At 50.1% G+C, this 7538-nt stretch overlaps 1 pseudogene; it reads right to left on the bottom strand.

The window, feature by feature from the left end:
• Positions 1-6685: 6685 nt before the first annotated feature.
• LOC132578338 (ferritin, middle subunit-like) lies at positions 6686-7219 on the bottom strand (annotated as a pseudogene).
• Between the last annotated feature and the right edge of the window lie 319 nt (positions 7220-7538).

Here is a 7538-nt window from a genome sequence, read left to right as displayed (position 1 = left end):
CCCCATCCTGGTCCAGAGGGGAGCCGCCTCAGAAAGGTATCACTTCCAAAGTTGCACCTAATTTATGAGGCGCCTCCCCCGCCATCTGGATGGCTGGGAAGCACCTGGGGAGCATCTGGGCAGTGGCAGACGGACACATGAGCTCTCTGGATGTGCTCCCCTGGAACCCCGTCCCGCCCGTTCTGGGGTGTGCCACATAAGTCTGGATGCTCCCAGTGCTCCTTTTCTGGTTAGCTCACATTCAGGGCAGCTTGATTCATGGAAATTAATGTTCATCTTTTATTTCTAAGCCTGAAATCCTAAATGCTCTTGCATGGAAATGCTTGTAGTTTCAGTAATCTGGATCCCTCCCCAACTGATGTTAAAGTTTTTTGAGTAGGTATCCCAGCCTTCAGATGACCCATGGCAATCTCCCAGAATTACAACTGGCCTCCAGATGACAGAAATCAGTCCCTGTTGTGTTTTGACTGCTGGTTTGTTATGTCTGTTAGTTGACCTTGAAGCATACTTCATTCCCCTCCAGGATCATGATGCCTGCATTCCGATCGGCTGTTCTTTTAGAACCAGCCAGTCGGGACACGAGGCAATAAGGTGGATTACTGCCCACATAAGGGGGCATGTTTAACTCAGGGCAAATGGATAGAAAGAGTGGTGTTCTTGCCTGTTGGTGCTCAGTTCTGTTCTCGTTCAATAAACGTTCTTCCTTACCTCAAGCCGGTTGAACTCACTATATAATAGCCCCCCTGGAGAAAATGGCAACTTTAGAAAATGGCAGAGGTGGCCACACTGTGGTTTGTGAACTGTGTGCGGCTCTTTTTATTTATTTATTTATTTATTTATTTATTTTAGTATATTTCTATTCCACCCATTCCCCATAGGGCTCAGGGCGGAGTACAACATATGATAAAACAATAAAAAGCAACAAAAACATTCTATAAACAGACAACTCAACAGCACTCAGATTACCCTGTCATCACATATTGCCCAGCTTAGCCGTCTCACATCGTGGCAGTTTTTATTCCATTTTCTAGCGCAGATGACAGTGCTGGCCGGGGAGGCCAACCAGATCAAGAATAGACGCCCGCAGCCTCAGCTAAAAGCCTGGTGGAACAGCTCCGTTTTTCAGGTCCTACGGAAGGCTAATAAGCCAGGTAGGGCCCGGATCTCAATAGGGAGCTGATTCCACCAGGTCGGGGCCAGGACTGAAAAAGCCCTGGTCCTAGTTGAGGTGAGGCAGGTGTCTCTTGGGCCGGGGATGGCGAACAGATGTTGGGAGGCCAAACGTAATGACCTCCAGGGCATATATGGAAGGAGACGGTCCCGCAGGTATGTTGGTCCCAGACTGCGTAAGGCTCTTCAAGGGGTCTAGTGTGGCTCGCAAAGCTGTTTACCCCGTCATGACCCCTCTCCCACTTTAGAGGATAGATGTTATGGCATCATATCCTGCTGGAGAGCCAGTTTGGTGTAGTGGTTAAGTGTGCGGACTCTTATCTGGGAGAAACAAGTTTGATTCCCCACTCCTCCACTTGCACCTGCTAGCATGGCCTTGGGTCAGCCATAGCTATGGCAGAGGTTGTCCTTGAAAGGGCAGCTGCTGTGAGAGCCCTCTCCAGCCCCACCCACCTCACAGGGTGTCTGTTGTGGGGGAGGAAGGTAAAGGAGATTGTGAGCCGCTCTGAGACTCTTCGGAGTGGAGGGCGGGATATAAATCCAATATCTTCTATCTTCTTCTTCTGCTGTCCATCCCCTCCCAAAAACTTACCCTCTCAAGCTCCACCCCCCCAGTCTCTTGGCATTTCCCCCATTAAGTTTGGAGTAAACCTGCATGAAATCAAGCTGTGGTTTTGTTGTTGTTGTTTCTAAGTAATCGCCGGTGCGGGGGGTGGGGGTGGGGCGGAAGCATCTGCAACAGCACAATTTTCAATCCTAATTAAAGGCAGATGAATTCAAACCCTGCAGATGAATTCATCCCTTTGTGGGTATTTTTTCCTTGCGCTGATCACCCTGGGTTAGTTCTTCCTAAGTACGATCTTTCTACGGCTCTGGCTTGCTTATTATCGCTGACAATCTGGTGTCCTCCAGGACCTCTTTAACGGCAGGCTGCAGAGCTTGAGCGAGGCAATCGAATGTGGGGGGAAATGGAGACTTCCTGTTTGTTTCCTTCCAGGAGCTTTTCTTCTTTTTTATTTGCATAACCGGGGGATTTGCAGCACTAAATCCCACCCCCCCCCCTTGCATACAACAGACAGCAAAATGATACCTGAGTAGTAATTGAGCAATGGCTAATGAACTCATTACCATAGAAACCGAAAGCCAGAGCAGACCTATTTGGCACTTGCAGCGGTTATAAATCACTGGTGTTTTTTAATCAGCTACTTTGGGCTCCCCCCCCCCCTTTCTTTCTTTTAATACAGTGAAAAAGGGGGGGGGAAGGCAGGGATGAGCACCCTTCTGGGACTGCCATGCATGCTGTTAGGATAGCAATGGTCAGGGTTCATTTTGTAGAAAAATAGGTGGTGGATCTCATTAGCATAACTCATTAGCATATGCCACCCCCCACCAGCTAAAAGCAACCCAGCACAAGAAAGGAGAGCCCCGGGCAAGTGAGGTCTGCTTGGGCTAGCTAGTGATCCAGCAAGCCCAAGCAGCCTGCACTCACCTGGGGCTCTCCTTGGCCATGCCCACCCCCACAGTCAAAAGGTCAACAAGCCACCCAAAATCACATAAGAAGTGGAGAAAGGGTGGTGTGGGCTTCTTCAGAGGTTAATGAGGGGTGCTGGGGGCGTGGCAAAGCTCCTGGTACCCGGCTGGCTGCCCGCTCTCCTAATCCAGGGATTGTTATGCAGCTGGACCTACTATTCAATGAACAAGGTAGGTGGGAAGGAGGAGGAGGAACCCTCATAAAGGTTCAGGAGCTGTGCTCCTGTGAGTTCCTGCTGAATTCGAGGCTTGGCAATGAATTGCATAGAGGTAGGGCTGCTGGCCTCCTGACGGCACCTGGACATTTCCCACTATCACAGTTGGGGTGGAATTCTAGCAGGAGCTGCTTTGCATATTAGACCACACCCCCTGATGTAGCTAATCTTCTAAGAGCTTACAAAAAAGAGTCTTGTAAGCTCTTGGAGGATTGGCTACATCAGGGTGTGTGGCCTAATATGGAAAGGAGCTCCTGCTAGAATTCCACCCTTGATTACAATTGATCTCCAGACAATAGAGGTCAGTTCCTAGGGTCGCGAGGTCCAAGTCAATAGATATCTGAGGGACTTTGGGGGGGGAGCCAGGAGCAAGGTTGTGACAAACATGATTGAACTCCAAAGGGAGTTCAGGCCATCATCTTTAAAGGGACCATACACCATGGGGCACTTTCTATAGAGGCCCATACAACTGGACCCCCTGGTCCAATCTTTTTGAAACTTGGAGAATAATTTGAGAACAGGCACCAGATGCAATGCAGAAAATTTGATGCCTCTACCACAAAAAAACAGCCTCCCAGAGCCCCAAATACCTGCACATCAATTCTCCATTATATCCTATGGGAATCAGTCTCCATAGGGAATAATGGAGTGCCCAGCAGACATTTCCCTCTCCCCACTTTCTAATGACCCTGAAACAGAGGGAGGGCCTCCAAACCAGGGGATCCCCTGCCCCTCACCTCAGGATTGGCAACTCTACTTGGAGAGAAATGGCTGCTTTGCAGGGTGGACTCCATGGCATTGTACCATGCTGAGATCTCTCCCCAGCCTCCACCTTTAAAATCTATAGGTATTTCCCAACTCAGAGTTAGCAACCCTGCATGCAGCAGAAGCAGAGAAGTAGTTAGAGGGTTAATTTACTTGCAAAGTTATTCAAAAGACAGAGGTAGGGGGTGATGTTGCCTAGGAACGGATCAGGGGCTAGAAGTTTCTTCTAGGAGCTGTTTTTCTTGCTCCACTTTGGGTACTTGTGTAAGTTTGTATAGTCAAAGCGATGGTATTTCCAGTAGTAATGAATGGCTGTGAGAGTTGGACCATAAGGAAGGCCGAGCACAGAAGAATAGATGCTTCGAGCTTCTGGAGAAGAATCTTGAGAGTCCCTTGGACTGCAAGATCAAACCAGTCAGTCCTAAGGGAAATCAACCTTGACTGTTCCCTGGAAGTTCAGATGCTGAAGCTGAAACTCAAATACTTTGGCCACCAAATAAGAAGGGAGCACTCCCTGGAGACGATCTTGATGCTTGGAAAGGCAGAAGGTGAAAGAAGAAGGGGATGCAAAAGATGAGACGACTGGACAGCATTACTGATGTAACTAACACAAATTTGAGCAAACTTCAGAGGATGGTGGAAGACAGGAGGGCCTGGTGTGACTTTGTGCATGGGATCGCAAAGAGTTGGACTCGACTGTGCAACTGAACAACAACAACAAAAATAACCCTGAGTCCACTAGGGGGAGCTAAAGAATGGGAGTGTTCCTTATAAGGGAGGAGGGAGGGCACCATTTTCCCCGAAGGATTGGCCGGCCTGAAGCTTCAGGTAGAAGTGCTCTCACCTCAGAAGCACTCCTTTCTATAAAGCTACATATTAATATTTTAGGGATTCCAGAAACTCCTGTAGAGAACAGATGGCATCCCAACGCACAGCAGAGTGGCAAGCTGATGCATCTTCAAGGGTCTGGCGAGACGGAAGTCAGAAAGATTGAGAACTTGGTCCGCCAAAATAGGACAGGGCTGAATTGTTATGCGCCGTTGGTGGTGGTTGCATAGGGTTGATTTTATTGTTCCAGTCTTTTGAAGTTTGTTTCTTGTTTAGGCTTCCCAACCCTCCCGCCCTGGCGGGGGACCACAGGATTTCCAGCCTCTTCCCCCGCTCCCCAAAAAACCGGAAGCGGGGGAGGGGGGAAACGGCGCCAAGGAGCACGGCGAGCCGCCCCATCTCAGAGCGGGCAACACCGCTGCGTGGCTGCCGCCTCTTCTCCACTCACCGTAGCTGCTCCTTCGAGATGGGCTCAGGCTGAGCCCATCTCGGAGGAGCAGCTAAGATGAAGCCGAGAAGAGGCGGCAGCAGCGCAGCGCCATCACCCGCTCCGCCTCTGAGGTAAAATCAGAGAAGGGGAGGGTAGAGGCAGGCCAGGAGCATGGCGAGCCGCGAATCTGGGTCCTTCTAGGACCCAGACTCGCCACGCTCCTGGCCTGCCTCCACCCTCCCCTTCTCTGATTTTACCTCAGAGGCGGAGCGGGTGATGGCGCTGCGCAGCTGCCGCCTCTTCTCGGCTTCATTTTAGCTGCTCCTCCGAGATGGGCTCAGCCTGAGCCCATCTCGGAGGAGCAGCTAAGGTGAGCGGAGAAGAGGCGGCAGCAGCGCAGCAGCCACCCGCTCTGAGATGGGGCGGCTCGCTGCGCTCCTTGGCGCCATTCCCCCCTCCCCCCTAGCTCCACCCCAGTGTCTCCTGGCTCCACCCCCAAAGTCTCCTGGCTCCACCCCCAAAGTCCCCAGATATTTCTGAAATTGGACTTGGGAACCCTATTCTTGTTATTTCCATAAATGGTGTGTCGCAAGGTGGAATCACATTGCCATCAGTGTTCCCTCTAAGCTGAGTGAGCGTGAGCTAGCTCAAAGATCTTTAGCCTCCAGCTCACACATTTTTGTCTGAGCTGAGGAAGGATGATCCCAGAGCACAATGATTTATGCGGTCGCTCACAACTTTCATTCCAGTAGCTCACAAAGCAGAATTGTTGCTCACAAGACTCTGCAGCTTAGAGGGAATATTGGCTGCCGTACACGTAAACTTTCTCAATTCTTTAATTAAAAAAAAATATTTGATATTGCTCCTTGAATTAAATAAGTTATACTTGCTGGATCTGCTGCTGGCCAGGAAAGAGATCTGCACTTGTAGCTGTGTAATCTGTTTTTATTTAATGCCAGTTACAGACTCTCCCCCCAAGATGTGCAGGGTACAAAGGCATGCCTCTGCTCTGAAAAACCAGCTTTTTAAAATTTTAAACACAGACACATGACAAATTAGAGCAACTGTCATGACTCAGAGGGGTCTTACCAAATTGCTGCCACCACTCTTGGTTAAGGGTTCCCCTTCAGAAGGCCCAGAGTACCCTCCCAAGTCCTTCAGGCCTCCCTTAGCTAGGCCAAATAATGGGCGTGAGGACCAGGCAGAGTAAACAACAACAAAAAAGTTTATTCCAGTGCAATATAAATTAACAAGGTGCATTAACCAGTAAAAGGGTGAAGGGAAAATAAACAAATGCCCTAATGCGTCTATTTTACAGTCCCTACTCTTACCAGCACTTACCCCCTTGGGTAAGGGTCTCTCCCCTGCTTCCAGCTCTCCAGGCTGCAACCTGCTTCCAGCTAAGCCTTCCAGTGAAAGAACACCCACTTCCTGAGCTTGGCCTTTATATTTTCTTCCCAGGCCCCACCCTTCTCTGGGCCTGTTTCCCTCCAAAACCCTTGCTACCCAATCAGAGGGACAGAGGGGATCCTGGGAGATGTAGGCTTTTCCCAGTAACTCCTAAATAGACTTCCCTGGGGCCTGCAGGCCTCACCAGGCCCAGGATCATGACAGCAACACAGTTGGACACGTTGGTGGGAGGACTCTTGAGGGAACCAGCAACTCTGCAGCTCAGTCACTGGACTTGCCCAAGATGAGGCTATTGAAGAGTTACTTGCCCAGGTCTCCTCGCTGGCATGCACCCGCTTCAGTTGGTCATATGATCCCCCAGCTTCATGATCAGCTTCACCTCCTCATCAAGGTAGTGAGTCTCTAGGAAGTCACAGAGATGAGGACCCACGTGGTGAGAAGCAATCTGGGGCAAATCCAGCAGGGCCTGGCTCACGCTCTTCTCCAGCTGAAAGGCGGGGGCCATGGCAGAGGCTCCATTCCCCCATTCATCCTGCTCTGGGTTTTTTAATATCCTGCAGAACGACTCTCCCTCCACGATGGTTTTGGAAGGTTAGGAGTTTCTCAGCTTGTTCGTGTTTCTCCTCAGACACATGCTGGGAAAAGGATGCAAACTTGGACAGAGCCGCATCATCCTGGGTGAAATAAAAACCCAAGGACAGATAGGCGTAGCTGGCATGGAGGAGCTGGTTGACCAAGTGGTTCACCCCAGCTTCACTCTCGGCGTGGTAGTTCTGGCAGACCTGGGAGCTCATGGCGCAGATGGAGGGAGGCTGGTTTTGCTGGTCTGGCGGAGAAATGGAAAGATGGGCCGCCGCGATCCTGCTCCATTCAAGCACTGTTGAAGCAAGAGCTGGAGGACGACAGCCAAAGGTGGGGACGATCTGTATGTCATATGTTCTGTGCAGGGATCACTTCATAGAAAAAGAGGTACCTGAGCTCATTAGCACAACTCATTTGCATATGCCACACACACCCTGACATCACCGGAAGGCACACTAAATTATATCCCCTCAGCATCTACCATAACATGCTTCTGGGATTAGAATTGTCATAATCAAACCTGACTCCCATCATACTTTTAAAATTTCTTTCCCCTGTGTGGCCACAGTGGCATGAGGAAGATTTCCATCTGTTTGCTTCATAGGTTT

Source organism: Heteronotia binoei, chromosome 10, assembly GCF_032191835.1.
Source record: "Heteronotia binoei isolate CCM8104 ecotype False Entrance Well chromosome 10, APGP_CSIRO_Hbin_v1, whole genome shotgun sequence".
In the NCBI taxonomy this organism is placed as follows: Eukaryota; Metazoa; Chordata; class Lepidosauria; order Squamata; family Gekkonidae; genus Heteronotia; species Heteronotia binoei.
This window is presented reverse-complemented; position numbering and strand designations above follow the sequence as displayed.